The sequence below is a fragment of the Malaclemys terrapin genome, chromosome 8 (genome assembly GCF_027887155.1).
Source record: "Malaclemys terrapin pileata isolate rMalTer1 chromosome 8, rMalTer1.hap1, whole genome shotgun sequence".
In the NCBI taxonomy this organism is placed as follows: Eukaryota; Metazoa; Chordata; order Testudines; family Emydidae; genus Malaclemys; species Malaclemys terrapin.
Genome location: NC_071512.1, coordinates 74358728 through 74376513, shown reverse-complemented (window position 1 = coordinate 74376513; position 17786 = coordinate 74358728). Strand labels below are relative to the sequence as shown.

General features: G+C 40.6%; 1 protein-coding gene across 2 annotated transcripts in view; it reads right to left on the bottom strand.

Annotated features, from left to right (window-relative positions):
• DPYD (dihydropyrimidine dehydrogenase) overlaps positions 1-17786 on the bottom strand; it is a 613360-nt gene that overhangs the window by 166812 nt on the left and 428762 nt on the right. The gene's annotated exons all lie outside the window — the stretch shown is intronic.

The following is a 17786-nucleotide window of genomic DNA, read 5'->3' as shown; positions in this document are numbered from 1 at the left end:
TTCATCAGTTCAGATAAACTCCTCAAAGTCTAGAAGCTCATATAAATCTTCTCAAAAATTATCTGATGGCTGCAAACTGGCCTGGAAATTCATAATGATCTTTGGTATTTTATATTTAGGGTAAGGATGAAAATGACAAAGGAATAACTTTTCCCTCAGTCTATCAGCCTTTTTGGTACACAACAAAAACAAAGTACATATGTGTAATTACATGAATATTAATGAAGGGGAAAATACACAATCTAAACAAGATTGAATCTGGGAGAGGTGTGAAGGTTTGGGTCCGACTCCATTCTTAGATAACTAGTGAATCACTGCTTGGAATTTACAGTTCCTGCAGGATGCCGCTAAGTTTGTAACACCCATGCAGGAGTACCTTCTGGGCAGCGACACTTTCAAGAGGAAGCAAGGGAGGCCAGTGTATGATCAAAGGAGCTAATGGAAAGAGATTATATCTGGTTTTACAATATTTCAGACACAAACTATAACCTGCAGCTAAAAGTTACCAACAGGAAGCTGACACTTCATTGATTCTTAAGACACATATGGAAAGACAAAGCAGGGGAAGAGGCAGCACAAATTAGTTGGTTTTTTCCCCAATACGGATTTTTTAACATCTATCAATCAATTGATCTATGGTACTTATACAGCTCCCATTAGTATCTGAGGGCCTCACAGCCTTAACTCCTCTCCATTTTAAGCTAATCTTCATTTTACAGATGGGGAACTGCGGTGCAGAAAGCCACAATGGCACAAAGGTTGCACAGGAAATTTACACAAGTCATTTTGAAATGAGAGAGGTGTTTTCAGTGGTAGGACCCAGAGGCATGGGCACTTGGGGACAGAATGAATTAATTCACTTATTTTGCCATTTAAATATAGTGTGTAGCTAATGGTGCAACAGTGATTTACCCCACAGAGGATCTGGCACTATGCTGCCTGCTAGCCATAGCCATGGAAGGAGCAACACAGTGGCCAAACACTTTTACATGGAGTGCACTAGATACATTTCTTTATACCACTGTATCTCTTACTCATTCTGGCCCCCTTGCCACAGGACCTGAGCACTGATCTCTCCATTGCTCTCTCTCTCCCTCTTCATATGTTCTTTTTTCCTTCTTTTCTCTCTACCATTTCTCTCTCTTCCCCCCCCATCTCCTTCCCAGGTTCCCATCTCTCTCTCTCTCTCATTCTTTCTCTGTGTTTATCTTGCCCCAGTGTTCCTTTTGCTGCCTCCTCCACACACAAAGGTCTCATCTACTTTCCCCACTGCTCTTGAGCACAGCTGGTCTAATCTCTTTTTGGCAATCAAATTTTGCAAATGAATAATCCTTTTTTCACTGAATAATCCTTTGGGGATTCTCCTCCTAACCCGGTTATTGAGTCAGCTCTACACATGCTGTTCCCCAGTGTATTCCCTCTCTTCTTCCTCTTTCCATCCCAAAGAAGTCTATCCTACTCTACCCTTCTCTCTTTTATCCTCTGCTTGTCTTCACCTCCTCTGAAGCCACATAGCAGACAGAGGTTAAAGGGGTATTTTAGAGGAGAGGGAGAAAGGAGAAACATGTCTTTATGCCCTACTTATCTTTTATTCTTCATCTTCTCCCATTACACATCACTGGAATGTTACAGCAGGGATTGGGAGGGATGCGTGAGTTAGTGAATGCAGGGTTGCTTCCTCCTCTACCCAGCCACTCTCTCTGTCTCCATGCCCTGCTCCTTGCACCGCTCTCCTCCCTGTGATGCAATGAAGGGAAGGGAAGCACCATTGGGTGAGGAGTGAAGTCAGAGACGGGAGGAAAGGCTGTTCTGCCTGCCTGAAGAAAATATACCTTAACACACTTAAAACCGCCTTCACCAAATAAGGACACTCCACCAGAGAAGTAGATCACATCTTGTAATCAGCCACCCAAATACCCCAAGAGAACCTGCTTCAATATAGAAATAAATCCCCTCTTATTGCACACCTCTAGTTATCACCTACTATCCCATACTGGAACCCATAGGGGGTATCAAACAACTACAACCTATACTAAATGGGGAACCCATCCTGAAAGAAATCTTTCCTGAAACCCCACTTCTGGCTTTCAAACAGTCCCCCAACCTCTCCAAGCTCATCAAGCAGTGTGGGGACCCCTAGATCACAATTTTGTCACAGATATTTTTAGTAAAAGTCACAGACAGGTCACGGCTTCCATGAATTTTTCTTTATTGCCCTTGACCTGTCTGTGACTTTTACTAAAATATCTGAGACAAAATCTTAGCCTTACTTAAAATGTGTGCTAATTACTTATGCTAAACACCTTGCGCCTTATGTTCCACCCTGCATTTTGCTGTGATGCTGGGAGCACCTTTCCCGGTCCTGAAGAAGAGCTCTGTGTGGCTTGAAAGCTTGTCTTTCTCACCAGCTAAAGTTGGTCCAATAAATATATTACCTCTTCCACCTTGTCTGCCTGACAATAAGGCAGAACAGCTGGTTCTACTGATCTGTGGCCCAAACTGCAGAGGGTGAAGAGAACTTTTAGTCTTTAACCTAGCACACAAGACAGACTTCTGCAAACAGTCCCGAGAACCTTAAATGACCGTCTGATAGGCATGTTCGTTTTAAAGCTCTGTGTGGCTCGAAAGCTTGTCTCTTTCACAACAGAAGCTGGCCCAATAAAAGTTACTACCTCACCCACCTTGTCTCTTTAAAGAAACTATTATTCAGTGAAATCCATCCTGCAAAATAGGAAATCCACTGCAGATCACATGGAATTTTAAGGCTCTGGGATGGCTTTATTCAATTTAAAAACTACAATTCTTTACCTCCCAATGCCACACATTTCCCTACCTTCAATATCTGTGCTTTTAAGTCACAATTCAGGAAAGCATGCACTGTGATGGGAGTAATCATGTACTTAAAGCTAAGCACGGGCTAAATTGCTTTGCTGAATTGAGCTATAAAAGCACAGGTGAAAGTAAGCAATATGAGTCAAGACAGAACATACATAGAGCAGGTATGGCCATAGCTAATTGAATGCTAACTGTATGTACAGAAATAATAGCAGCTAAAATGGACACACTTACTTTTGATATGATCATCATTCTGTGAAGTCAGTATGTTCTTATCCTTTCACAAAAGGGTCTGATATTACAAACTCTACCACTTTGACTTCACTGAATGACAGTCCAGTGATAATATGGGAGAGTGGTCACTTTAGCTATACTAATACCATGCCATAAGCTATACTGCAATCTCCCACTGCCCTACCTCACAAACAAAATGATTCATACTATGATTCCCCACAACTTTTAAGTAATGAGAATTACAGGGAATTACAGATCCAATCATTTGTGGACAGCAGAATTAATACCCAGCCCTAAAAAAGAAGTTCAAATTCAGATTTTCTCTGTTGTTGCAACTACTAGCTATGTCCCACTGCCTCAAGGTATCTAATGTGCCATTACCAGAAGGACATCGCTGTACAGAGATGATGATGAATTTTCTCAAGTCTGAAGCAGGCAGGCCTGCTTTAGATCCTGGCATACACTGGTATTTGTGACTTTTTAGTGTCTAGTAATTGACTGCCTGCCTGTATCAGGCATCAGTTTTTTGCTCTCAAGAAATCATTTTTGTAATGTTCTTTTTAAATAATTTTAGCACTTAATACTTAATGGTTTCCTCTAAGTCTTGATCAAATGGCCACACAGCAATATCAGACCCATTTTATTAGGTTTCAAAAGTGGAGACAATACTGAAGAAAATTAAACATGAAAGAGGATATAAACTATTGATGGGTGAATGTGGTGGTGTCTAAGGTTCTGTGAACCTTGCAAGCTTTTTTGGATTCATAGCGTTCAAAAACCAAACCAAACCAAACCCAAGCTCAAGTTTTGCAAAAGCTTTTCTTCCTGTAACTCAGGATTTTCTTCAAGAGCAATTAAATTAAAAATAGTTTCCAAATTAAAGAGACCCCTGTGCTTTCTACTAGGGAGAGAAGAACTACATCCTCAAAAAGATAGGCTGGCTCAAATGGGTGAACTGCATCAGATACACACTGGTTCTCTATTTCATCATTGAACTTTTTCTCTCTGAATTTCCTCTTCCACAGTCTCTCCTAAGTGGGACGAAAACCCAGTGAGTCATGTAGCATCATGTTCAAATCCCAAGATGGTAGGACTTCAACAGTCCCTTCTGAGACATACGATCTGAGAATCTCGTGAGTGGGTAGTTTTATCTTTGCAAACAGACATTCTAATTTACTTAAGTAGCTAGCTGTTATGTTTGATGACCCAAGCAGTCTTTTGGCTGCACTCCAGAAGCAAATAAGACACAAAATTAAGGGCAAGGAGCTGGCAATTCTCTTCAGACAAATCTCTTCTCCTTGACTGCTAGTTCTACCCACTTCTTGTTAAATTTTTAAGGAAGCAAACCAGTGAATGCTGAGAAACCGATAACAATTTTCACTAAATAGAGATCCATTTAACTGTAATCTAACTTGTTCAGAACTACTGATGTGTTATCAGACATTTTCCTAGTGAAAATTTAATAGTTTATGGGGCTATATTTTAGTTAGAATGAAAAAATATCTGAGCCTAATCACCATCCAGTATAGGAGAGGTTTTAGCACGAACCTAGTTATTGACAGACATTCAGCCAAAAAGGTAAGTAAGCTGAGAATATACACAAGATCAGATCCTGGGCTACTTTAGAGCAACTTTGAGCCCTTCCTTCCAAGACCAAAGCTGTCCAAAAGATGGTGTAGCCAGCCACAGAAGGATTCCATCAGAGCATATGGGGAACATCCAGTGCCCCACAGTCTGCTTCTCCCACACCACTCCCTTTCATGAGGCTAACACAGAGGCTGCGGCTGGGATGTCCCTATGGTCCAGTGATCTCCAGCAACAATAGTAGCCCTGTGAACTTGTTGGCAACTGACAAAACTTATAATAGTCATTAGGCTGCTCTAAATTCTTCCAGGGGACCAGAACAGTGAAAATCACCCTAGCACTGGTTTTAAGCCACCTTTGCAATCTCCTTCTGCACTGCACCAACTGCTACTTGGCCACAGATTGGGATCTGGGCCATTCTGGTAGACCAGGACTTCCCACATATTGTTCAACTGTCTCATGCACTTTCTAGGAGTCCAGGACTTGCAGGTGTATTCAGCCTTTAATATGGTGCTGTGACCCATGGAGAAGACAAGATTTGGCTCAGAGTAAAGCTCTTATACCCTTGCGCACCTAGAAAAATGTGGTCTGATTTTCAGAGGTGTTGAGCAATCAAGCTCTCACTGAAATCAACTGTAGATACTCTCCCCCTTGCAAATGAGTCTACTCCTATTTAGGTGCTTAAATATGGATTTAGGAACTGAACTTTAGGCACCCAGATTTCAAAACTGTGACCCTACTTAACCGCTATTGTACAAATTAACACAAATCAATGTAAAGTGCTCGTTTTACCACAATCACTAAGAATACAGAGAATACTTTAAAATGAGACATAGGGATAAAAATGTGAAATGGTTGGGTGTAAAACACAAATCTCTGAAGCAATTTCCCTGTAGAGAACAATGTAAGTGGCAGAGGACAAGGCAAAAGAGAACTTGCTAATGTTATCAACAACACAGTTTTAAATTAAACAAAGACTGAATAAATGTCTACTTGCAGCTGATGTGAAAAGGAGCCTTTCAAGTAGTCTCTTGAATGTAAGCCTCCAGGAAATAAAAGTGAGATTTTTCTTTTAAACATTAAAACAGACACTCCTCCTTCCCTCTGGATATACCTACAGTACCAGAATAGCAGACACCAAGACCCTGTGTAGAAATGAGGGGCTCCTCTATTGGGTCAAGCTAATATTGGGCACTTGAATCCGGCATGAGGGTGCTTGGTAATTAATGCTGAAAAGGTATATTTTTTTAACTCCAGTCTGAATATACAAAGACTTAGAGTAACTATGTAAAATGCTAACTAAAATCTGGGAACACCTGAGGTACAGCCAAAGTTGGAGAAAAAGGCTAGGCAGGGTTTTATGGTGGCAATTGTTAAATCTGATTTACTAATAAAGCCAAATTATGGGTGTATTAGTAATATATACAGTAGGGGTATGATCTATTCAGAGCACAGTGGGAATTGTACCTGTTTATGCATACTCTGCTCAGTGGAAAAGGTAGAAATATATTTTTAAAAGTAATTGTCTCAGAACCTCCCACTCCTGGATCACAGACTGAAGTGCTTTTCAAAATGATAGATTAAAATATGAGTTTAAGGCCTTGTCTACACGAGAAAGGGTTTTCCAGCAAACACTCCTAATGTAAACACATCTAATAGAGTTCTTTTGCCAGTACATCTTATACTCATTCCCTGAATGAAATAAACTATGCCAGTAAAAGGATACTTTTGCTGGAATAAATAATTATGTCTACACTAGGGCTTTTGCTGGCACAGTTATGTCTAATTAAGTGTGATTTTTTTCACATTCCTAACCAACATAGCTATGACAGCAAAATGTAAGTCTAGATTAGGCCTAAGTATTTTTCTTAATGAGGGGCACATAATATCACTACTAAAATTAAGTACAGAATATGGACTATGGGAGTAACATATACTTTTTGCCATTTGAGTGTAAATTTGCTTTTTTATTATGATAATATGAATTCTGCTTAGAGAAAAATGAATTATGTAAATCTCATGCACTCAGTGTCTTCTAAAAGATTAGCAGTCAGTTCTGATACACTATTTTAAAGCTATTGTACATTTTAAAAGGTCTAATTTTGAAATTTACTTAATTGACTGTAACAAACACAGAATGGAAATGGGGAAGAAATATTTGGTGGATAAATGCTTTGCACAGGTAATAAGGCTGGCAGAATGTCATCATTTTTAAGAACGGTTCAATGGGTTGTTTTAAGACTTTAGTTTTTGATGGATCGTTGGCTATTAATGGTTTTAAAAACTATAAAATTTAACCACTTTGTTTTTTTACTTCTTAACATTGCCACAAGGTCATTTTTACCTCATATGGCAATATCCACAACCTAACATTAAAACAATAATGATCCAGGAGCAGGGCATTTCTTAGAGATTAATGACTGACTGGGAGGAGGTGATGGCCTGAGGCATTGCTGAGAGCCATTGACCCCAGCCAGTTTATACAGGGCATTTCTAGAAAGAATGAATGCTCTGTTTGTTAGCCAATCAGATTGCTGGAATTATTTCTCAACATTCCATTGGACATATAATGACTTACAAAATTCAGAAGATGGTTATATTTTAAAAAGTGCCTATGTGTTCTTGCTAAGACATACAGCCTCTAAAGAAAAATGACCTTAAAAGGAGAGCTCTACCTTAATAACATGAATAAAAATATGCAATTCATTATGTGATCATCAATAATTGATCATCAGATTCAGGAACAATATTTTTAGTACATTAGTGTGTATATTTTTAGAGCATTTCCCTTCTCAGCACTCATTCTAAAAGGCTGTTCATTTGTTTCTTCAAAAAGGAATTTTTAGCACTGGCACTAGCTAAAAGTAATGCGAGCATTAAACCAGCTTCAGCTGACTCTGGCCATTAAGGGGTTTGTCTCTTCCAATAATCAAGTACAGCTCTCTGCACATTTTCTAGGAGGTGTCTGGTGGAGTATTCCAGAAACTGCTTAAATTTTTTCCTAGCTCTCACCCTGAGGCAAAAGTTTTAAAGACCCTCTTGCAGTCTTCATAAAACTGTGAAAATTGTCCTTTTCTAACAGGATCAATAACTTACACTCTAAACCAAAAGAATTCTTCTTTGTGTAAGTACAAATTTCCCATCTGCCTTACTGTACCATGTCAAACATGGCTGTAAAAGTAAAACAAACAAAATAAACCATGCCTTTATAAAATGCATGAAAATAATCTAACTTGGCACTAACACAGTTTGACTGGTTGTTCAACAAAGCAATAGTTTTCAAACCCAAATCATGAAACATCTCATCACATTTCTCCTCAAGGTCCTTATTTGTCACCAGAAACACTGTACACTTGATGCACAGATTTACTCCTAGAACCTTCATTGTATTTACTGTTGGGGTAAAAGTCTCAGTTACAAATTGCAACTTCAGTTAGAAGACGTGTGTTCTCTTGAAATTCAATTTCCTCCCACAACCATTTGAACTTAGTAGCATTAGAGTCTCTGCTGTTCTATCAGATTAGTTACAAAATACTTTAAAAAAATAAAAAAAATATCATGACAATGACCAGCTGCAAAGCATGTTCTTTTGGGGCCAAATTTTCAGCAGGGTTCCTTAACTTTGCAAATATTGTAGAAATGCTTACAGAGACCTATTGAAAATGTGGTCTTTCAGATATTAGCAGACTTGAAGAGAACATTTTCATTCACAATATGAAACCTCACTTGCATATATCACTTTCCAGACTCATAGACTTTAAGGTCAGAAGGGACCATCGTGATCATCTAGTCTGACCTCCTGCACATAGCAGGCCACAGAACCTCACCCAGGGGCAGCTCTAGCTTTTTTGCCGCCCCAAGCATGGCAGGCAGGCTGCCTTCGGTGGCATGCCTGCGGGAGGTCCGCCGGTCCCATGGCTTTGGCGTACCCACTGCCAAATTGCCGCCGAATCCACGGGACCGGCGGACCTCCCGCAGGCATGCCACCGAAGGCAGCCTGACTGCCGCCCTCGCAGGGACCGGCAAGGCGCCCCCTGCGGCTTGCCACCCCAGGCACGCGCTTGGAGTGCTGGTGCCTGGAGCTGCCACTGCACCCACCCACTCCTAAAATAGACCCCTAACCTCTGGCTAAGTTACTGAAATCCTCAAATCATGGTTTAAAGACTTCAAGTTACAGGGAATTCACCATTTACATTAGTTTAAACTTGCAAGAGATCCGTGCCCCATGCTGCAAAGGAAGGCAAGAAAACCCCAGGGTCTCAGCCCATCTGACCCAAGGGAAAATTCCTTCCTGACCCCAAATAGGGTGATCAGTTAGATCCTGAGCATATGGGCAATCTGCTGGCAAGGATCCCATGACTGATTCAATTTTAATTTAATGCTGATGTCATAATACAGTAAAAGCAGTGTGGTCCAATGGCTAAGGCACCTGACCAGGAGTTAGGAAAATTGGGTTCTATTGCTGTGTCTAACACTAAGGGCTTGTCTACACAGAGAAATTTACCCGCAAAATTATACCGGTATAGTTCTGCTATGTGATCTGAGGTAAATCACTTCATCTTGCTGTACCACTTTTCCTCGCCAACCATTTGACTGTCGCACATATTTAGACAGTAAGCTCTTTGGAGCAGAGATTGTATCTTATGATATGTTTGTACTGTGCCTAAAACAATGGGTCCTTGATCTCAGTTGGGGCCCACTTAAGTGCAACTGTAATGCAAAAACTAACACCAGCAACAACTGTGAGGCTGAAGGGGAGGGGAGGAAGGATGATTTTCTTGCTTGGCTAAATGTTTTCATTTACAAAACAGCTACAGCAAAAGTCAATTGTGTGTACTGGCTATTCTAAAAATAGTTCCGTGTTTGCTGGATGCTTAAAATGAAAATGTCAGTTCAACAACAAAATCGACAGACCACTCCCTGTTCAAAGTAATACTATTAACATGAAATGTTAAAATAAAATACATTCAAAAACATTTCCATGGGTCCCAACTGAAGCTTCAACTCTAAATATCTAAACTTCAACTAGTTTAAAATCTAAACCCAAATTTTGTATCTCCCAATCCCATCTCTATTAATATTTAGATCACAAGAGGCCTGAATACTTATTTTTTTGTGCCTCAAGGAAGAAAAGATGAGATACAGAGCTTCTCTCCTTAGGCAGAAGAAAGATAACTCAAATGCATAATATGGTACCTTTCTGCCAATCTTAAACCAGCCTCTGTTGTTATGCACCCATTTTTGAACATACTAGTTATGCCTGCAAAAGTGTACAGGCACCACCTGCAGATGTTTGTGTAAATCAGATTTCTAGTTGTACAGCTCCTTAGTCACCCCACTAGTTTGGATAGGGCTTTGGTGTGTCCAGGAGTAATTGTGTGGCAGGAGGGTGAAATCTCAGCTCCCATTTGGTGGGTAGTAAAGTTTTCTGCCCCTAAGAGGCAGCCATTTTGGGCTTCTTATTTCAGCCCTACCCTTCCCACTCTTAAACTAGTATATGCTGGATCTCATATGATACTAGGGGCTAGGCCTGGAAGGGATTGCTCCCGTATGATGAAACTGACAAATTACTGGGGACATCTACCATCAATTACCATCCTGGGGTCTGGTTTTGGAGAGTTTATATTAAAATTGTTACAATATTGGGATTGTTTTGGTACTGTTTCTGGGCAGGTGTGTTATTTGCTATGGGGCAGTTGCATCCCAAGCTTGGTTCCCCCCATACAACTTTTAGACAAATGCAAAGTAGCAGATTTGTTCTGGCCGCTCTCCATCATTACAGAGGGGCAGCCAGGTCAAATTTAAGTGGTGTTGTGACCCCAGGCACCAGGTCACAATGCCACTTACTCAAATTTGGCCCAGGGCCCCTCTGTCATGATGGCAGGGCAGCTGGGCCAAATCTGCCACCTTAGGCCTATAAGGAGGAGGCAACAGACAATCATGAGTGGCTTCTGGCACTGACCCTTCCTCTTCCTGCTGGCTGGACACAAAGCAGCAGCAATAGCCTGGACCAGCCATCAGTGAGACACCAGCCTCCCCTGTCGCTCCCCCAACTTCTCTGGATAGGATGGCCCACCATCTCCCTGTCCCTCTCCAGGATGGGACTGGCCCATTAACCTCCCACAAGTAGCCATGGCCTCAGTGGGGATGGTGATACAATTTTCCCCCATCCCTGAATTTTTCTAAAATGACTCCTGTTCGTTGGTCTGGAAGGATACAACTGAGAACCCTAAAATCCACTGTGCTGCTTGGTCTTGGGCACTCACAAGACATGAATAGGTGTCCCTCTGACTGGTGCAGGTTGTGGCTCCCCTCATCTAATCTCTCCTAGTTGAGTTAGGAAGGGGGGTGCGGGTCAGGATTCTTGCTTGCTGTCAAGATCCATTGGAAGCCTGAGTGTCGAGGCAGCCTGACCTCACTCAAGCTCAGAGACATTGGTGCTGCTACAGATCTGCACTGGAAAAACCATCTCATGTAGTTTGAGGTGATAACGTCAGCTTGGTATAAGTTTGTGGTCTCTTCATTTAACCATATTATGGTTTCTGTGTCTCTGTTTCTGTGTCCACATCAACAGGTGTTTTGGAGTACAAAACACAAGTGCCCACTCCTGAAAGTGCAATCCGTTGCATATGCAAACAGAGAGCCAACATAAATAGAGGGAAGCTGGGGCTGAGCTGATAGTTTGGCCTTCATTTTTTATGCATGTGCACCCAGCAAAAAGGAAGGTGCTGTAAATTTGGCCCTGTGGAGCTAAATGTGTTCCAAATAGTTTCAAATCAACCCAACAAGGGAAAATGAACTTCCTAACTCTCCAGTACCACCTGCCCAACCATGGTGATCACCTGCCTACTATATTTATTGGATATAATATATAAGCAACCCGCACACTGCGTGGCTCCCATCAAGGGCAAAAGCCTTTGTGATGTCTTCAAAATACAACCTAATTCTGTCTTTATGGCTCTTAAAAGGCTAGATTGAACCATGGCTGCCACAAATGTTCCCTCATCTTCTGTAATCATAGAGACAGTATCTACATATTTTAAAGTCTCTTAATAAAAAAGCAAAGTCTTACCTCACAGAATAAAACTCAAACATAGCTAACACTTTTTGTGGCTATCTCAATGTTTGCAACCCTAAACCACAACGATCTGTATATCATACAAGGCTAATGGCACTATTCCAAAATACCTAGACAAATCCACATAAGCAGTCCATTTCCTGAACACTACTGTGCTAATAAGCGATGGTCACATAAATACCACCCTATACTGGAAACCTACTGACCACTATAGTTACCTACATGCCTCCAGCTTCCATCCAGGACACACCACACGATCCATTGTCTACAGCCAAGCTCTAAGAGACAACTGCATTTGCTCTAATCCCTCAGACAGAGACAAGCACCTACAGGATCTCTATCAAGCATTCTTAAAACTACAATACTCACCTGCTGAAGTGAAAAAACAGATTGACAAACCAGAAGAGTACCCAGAAGTCACCTACTATAGGTCAGGCCCAACAAAGAAAATAACAGAACGCCACTAGCCATCACCTACAACCTATCCTGAAAGATGATCCCTCACTCTCTCAGATCTTGGGAGACAGACCTGTCCTCTCTTACGGACAGCCCCCCAACCTGAAGCAAATACTCACCAGCAATCACACACCACAGAACAAAAACACTAACCCAGGAACCTATCCTTGCAACAAAGCCAGATGCCAACTCTGTCCACATATCTATACAAGTGACATCATCATAGGACCTAATCACATCAGCCATGCCATCAGGGGCTCGTTCACCTGCACATCTACCAATGTGATATATGCCATCATGTGCCAGCAATGCCCCTCTGTCATGTACATTGGCCAATCTGGACAGTCTCTACACAAAAGAATAAATGGACACAAAGCTGACATCAGGAATCATAACATTCAAAAACCAGTAGGAGAACACTTCAGCCTCTCTGGTCACTCAGTAATAGACTTAAACATGGCAATCTTGCAACAGAAAAGCTTCAAAAACACTCCAAGGAGAAACTGCCGAACTTGAATTAATATGCAAACTAGATACCATCAATTTAGGCTTGAAGAGAGACTGGGAATGGCCGAGCCATTACACACATTGAATCTATTTCCCCATGTTAAGTATCCTCACACCTTCTTGTCAAACTGTCTGAAATGGACCATCTTGATTATCACTACAAAAGTTTTTTTTCTCCTGCTGATAATTGCTCATCTTAATTAATTAGCCTCTTAGAGATGGTAGGGCAACTCCCATCTTTTCAAGTTCTTTGTATGTGTATATATACACGTTACTATATGTTCCTTTCTATGCATCTGATGAAGTGGGCTGTAGCCCACGAAAGCTTATGCTCAAATAAATTTGTTAGTCTCTAAGGTGCCACAAGTACTCCCGTTCTTTTTGCGAATATAGACTAACACGGGTGCTACTCTGAAACCAAAATACAATGCGATTTTTAAAAAATCCATGTTACAAAGAAGTCAATCATTTGTCTGAAATCCAGTGATTTGCTGATCTCTCTTTCTATTGATAGCACGGCTAGTTCTGACAAGTGTTCCTGGGACATACTATAGTTAAACAAAAATATTTCTTTATATGCTTCAGTTTTGAAAAGCTGCTTTTTGATGAGGCAACTGTCACAGGGACTGTCAGAAATATTCTGAGGGCAGTACACACATTAGAAGCAGCAATGGGAAGACCAGATTATTAAATTTACTTCTGGGGTCCAAGAGCATGGTATGAGCAAGGATGAGTTTTATCAACTCACTAACATCCTTTATATCTATATCAGAGTTACTTAATCCATGCCTCAGCCGACCATCTGGTACTTTTGTACTTAGACTAATACAAGAACCCAAAATGTATTTGTATTCTCCTAGGACCCCAAAAAGTTCCCCATAAACTTTCAATACTCAACCTGCTGTAATACTGCAAATATTTAATCCTGAATTCTCCTTCTGCAACTATTCTAGGCTTACGCTCACATCCATTTTCCAGACATTTTGCTCATTTCACATGGATTTCTGTCAGTGCTGCAGTGACTGACAAATTTTTCTGCAAGCTCTTTTCCATCATTTAGGGCCCCTTCAAAGTCCTCTTCTGCACTGCACTAGTGTGTATTCTGGACCAAACTGTTTGCTACATCAGTTCACACATTGAGATTTTGCATAACTTTGCTTACTGTTCTTACCATCTTACTCCAGGACATGCCATTTAGAGCTGTAAAAGAGTGGAGTAAGATAGAGCCAGCAATGCATGTTGTACATCATTGTAACACCACCCCAAAGCATTTACACTTTCAATCTTACACTCCCACACTGTGTCAGAGAGGTTGATTTTAATGAGAGACTCTAAAAACTCCCATCAGTTACGGGATGATGTAAACACATACACATGCTGGAAGAGTCCAAAAATAATTTAATGTAAGCTGATGATTTAGCAACACAAATCAGAAGGTTTAAGCTATGGCAACTAAGAGCTATATTAAATGTTTTGATGATGAGAATAAGCTGTCCATACACCTTCACTGATGTCCATTCATTTTAACACCATCAGATCCTGGCTCTCTGCAGTCACTGAAGGCAATCTCACAATTGCATTCTTGCAGAAGGACTGTGAAGAGATTTACCTGTTTTACTGGCACATGAGCAGCACACCAAAGATGCACTGCTGCCATAAAAGTTCAGCAATCTCAAGCAAAACTGATGGGCTCATGCAGCTAACCTCCAGAATGTGAGCATAACATTTTTGCACAAAACTCTCTTGCATGGTTTAAAATCTTTTTCGACATTCCTCAACAAATCAGTCATTCTACTGATATATTAAATTCTGAATACTTGTGCTGAGGCAATGGAGTCATAAGTCTCAGTACGGATGGGGCTCATTTTAATCCTCAAAATCCCAATATTGTCCATCAAATACCTCATGTTTTATTAGATAAGTGATTTATTCAACTTTCAGGGGGGTCGGTTCTTTCAGTTCTTCATTACAATGCTAGGACTCCATGTAGTGTTGGAACAGAGACTTTATTTGGCCTCTGTCCTAATGGTCACTTCACATGGAGCCTCTTTTTCTTCACTTTCATTTATTTACATTATTAATACTCTCATCTCCTCTCAAACATATTTATTTGAAGCTCCCATCTGATAATTTTGGTTTTCATTTCTCTCTTCCTTCACTTTTCTCTGACCAATGCTAAGATTTATACAGTCTCTGTCTGGTCATCATTTTGTCTCTGAGACCCATGCATTGATAAGGTTTCCGAATTGTATTAATTCAGACTCACTCCTTTGGTACTCAATACTGTTTGAAAAACAAAAACAAATTGTTCCATCTTTGCCAACTGTTAAGTGGTCTCTCCTTAGTACTAAGGAATAGCATTTATCTGTTTAGAGTGTACTCTCCCCATTAATAAGTGTGCATTGTGATAAATCCTTAAGTGCTAGATACCACATATGGACAAAAATGAAAAACAATATTAAAAACCTGAACAGGTTCATGACCAAAATCTGTAGGCAACACTGCAGTGAAGACATTTTGATGTCAAAAAGCCTCTTAATCTTTCAATTCAAGTAATGTGACAAGACAGGCAGGTGGCCCATTCAAACCAGTGAAAAAAGTGACATCTTATGAAATGAGAGGGAGGCCATAAATACAGATAGGCCTAATGCACTATCACACATAGAACCCCAGTGATTGAAGTGACACTGTCTTGGGTGTCTTGGGCCCTGTGTTTTTAAAAGCTACCTCAGATGAGGTTCTAATGCTACATAATATTTTCTTTAAATGGCCACAACTAAGTTTTCAATTAACACCTCACTGATATGAATGAGGTGCCAGTGGGACAGCATTTACAGAATTGTTCCTGTTGAGTGACTGGCAACAGTATTCCGCAATGCTTCAGGTTTCAGTTAATTTTATCCTAAGTAACCTTTCACAATGTAAATCAGTGCTTTGGTCCTCTGTTAACATAGGGTACGTCTACAGAACAATTAAACACTCATGGCTGGTCCATGTCAGCTGACTCGGGCTCGTGACACTCATGCTGCCAAACTGTAAAATTTCAGTGTAGATGTTTGGGCTCAGGCTAGAGCCCGGGGTCTGGGACCCTCCCCCCTCACAGGATCCCAGACCGCGGCTCAAGACTGAGCCCGAATGTCTACAGTGTAGTTTTGCAGCCCCACAGCCAGAGTCCCACGAGCCCAAGTCAAATAACACAGGCCAGCCACAGGTGTTTAACTGTTCTGTGGACATACCCTATGTTAACAGAGGACCAAAGCACTGATTTACATTTTAAAAGGTTACTTAGGATAAAATTAACTGAAGCCTGAAGTTCGTATGAAATCAAATTTCTTGGTAAATGTGCCCATTCTTTCATTTCTGCCTTTCAAAGAACAAACAGTATGGATATTGAACAAATTCAGGAGAAAACAAACCCCATATAGCCACAGTTTTGCTGGTGCCGCATTGAGAACCTCTGCGTTATGACACAAACCCCTTCCGCTAAATCAAAACAATCCATTCTTGTGTTATCCCACCATGTAACTGACTCTGAATGTTTCATAACAATCTTCTCAGATATTAAAACCCACTGGATGTAGTTCAGAGAGAGGAAGCCCCTCAGAGTGTGTCTCCTCCATTATTCCAGCAGAGTGATTGGGTTTGCCTCCCCCAGAAATAAGCTGTGGGGCCTTCCCCAAATGCCTGCAGATCAGCCAAAGACCAGTGTTATCTACTATAACAATTGATGCATTTGCAGCAGCACCTTAAAGGAGACTTCCAATAGTGCAGCGGCCTCTGCTGAACTCAGGGGCAAGAGAAGCAGCCACCTGGAATGGGGGACAGAGGAAGTGCCTAGAGATCACGTATCTAAGACAGTGGGAAGCAAGTGTGAGAGAGCCAAGGGCAATGGCACTCCTTCCTTCCCTTCAAATGGCCCTTCCCCTCCTGGGGTGAGAGGGAAGTGACTGTACAAGGTATCTGCAAACTCCGCCTAGAGTCAAATATATTATTAGCTGTGACTTCATCACTAAGCTCTGCCCACAGGTCTTATTTCATACAAGGCCATGGGAAATCTAGTACTAGCCCGAGCCAAAACTGGGATAATTTTCAGAATTTCCTTTGCACTATAGATCACTATCACCCTAATGGCAACTGAAAGGATGCTAATGAGGGTTTACTTTCTAGGGAGTTAATGCTTAACCCTGTATGCAAGCAGTTTAGTTCATATTCCCTTTGTCTAAAAAGAGGTTTTGCCTAAAACTATTTGTATTACAAAGCAAAAGTAATTAAATATCAATTCTGGTTTGATTTTACTATTTACTATAGCAAGATAATTTTCTTTATTGTAAACCACTTTTGTGTCCTCATCTCTGCTTTGCTTTCATTTGAGCTGATAATGTCATTTTTTGCTTGTTAATTAAGTTCACTCACACAATGCTCAAAAAGTGTTTTTTCCCCCTTTTTAAAAACTTAACAAAACAATAAATGTCTGGTTTAAAATGCTTTTCAAGAGGAATGAACAGGATTGTAGAAAAACAATTTCTGCAAGTTGTAATTATACAGAGCATTTCATAATAAGCATCAAGAGATTTCTACTCAGTGAACAAAAATCTGTTCTCAGTTAGCAATGAATTTACCATTATAATGATTATGGTTCTTAGTTTAATTCATGGACAAATTTGAAAAAAAAAAATGCCTGTGAGCAAACCAAAATTATGCTGCTAGAAGCTACTTTTTGCATATCCATATGTAATGTAAACAACCTCTAAGATTCTATAAAAGTCAGGCAGGGTTAGAACGCTAAAGCAAAATTCATATTCTAAAAGTAATAACTCATACAGTAGGGATTGGATCAGGAAAAGTTAATCCTCAGAACGGTGACTACTTGGACTCATTTTAATATAGCTCCTGGCTCTCAGAAGCTCTACAATTTTCTTAAACTAAACCGTTGCATTTACTACTAATTCTGAATTGGTCTCATCCACAAAATGCTGTAATACATATTCCGTGAAAGCTGCAGAACAATGTCTTTCCCAGGGGTAGAGTTATAAATTCTTCTTGGACAAACCATTGTGTAGAGTACTCAGAATGGTCAAGGACTCAAATTAAG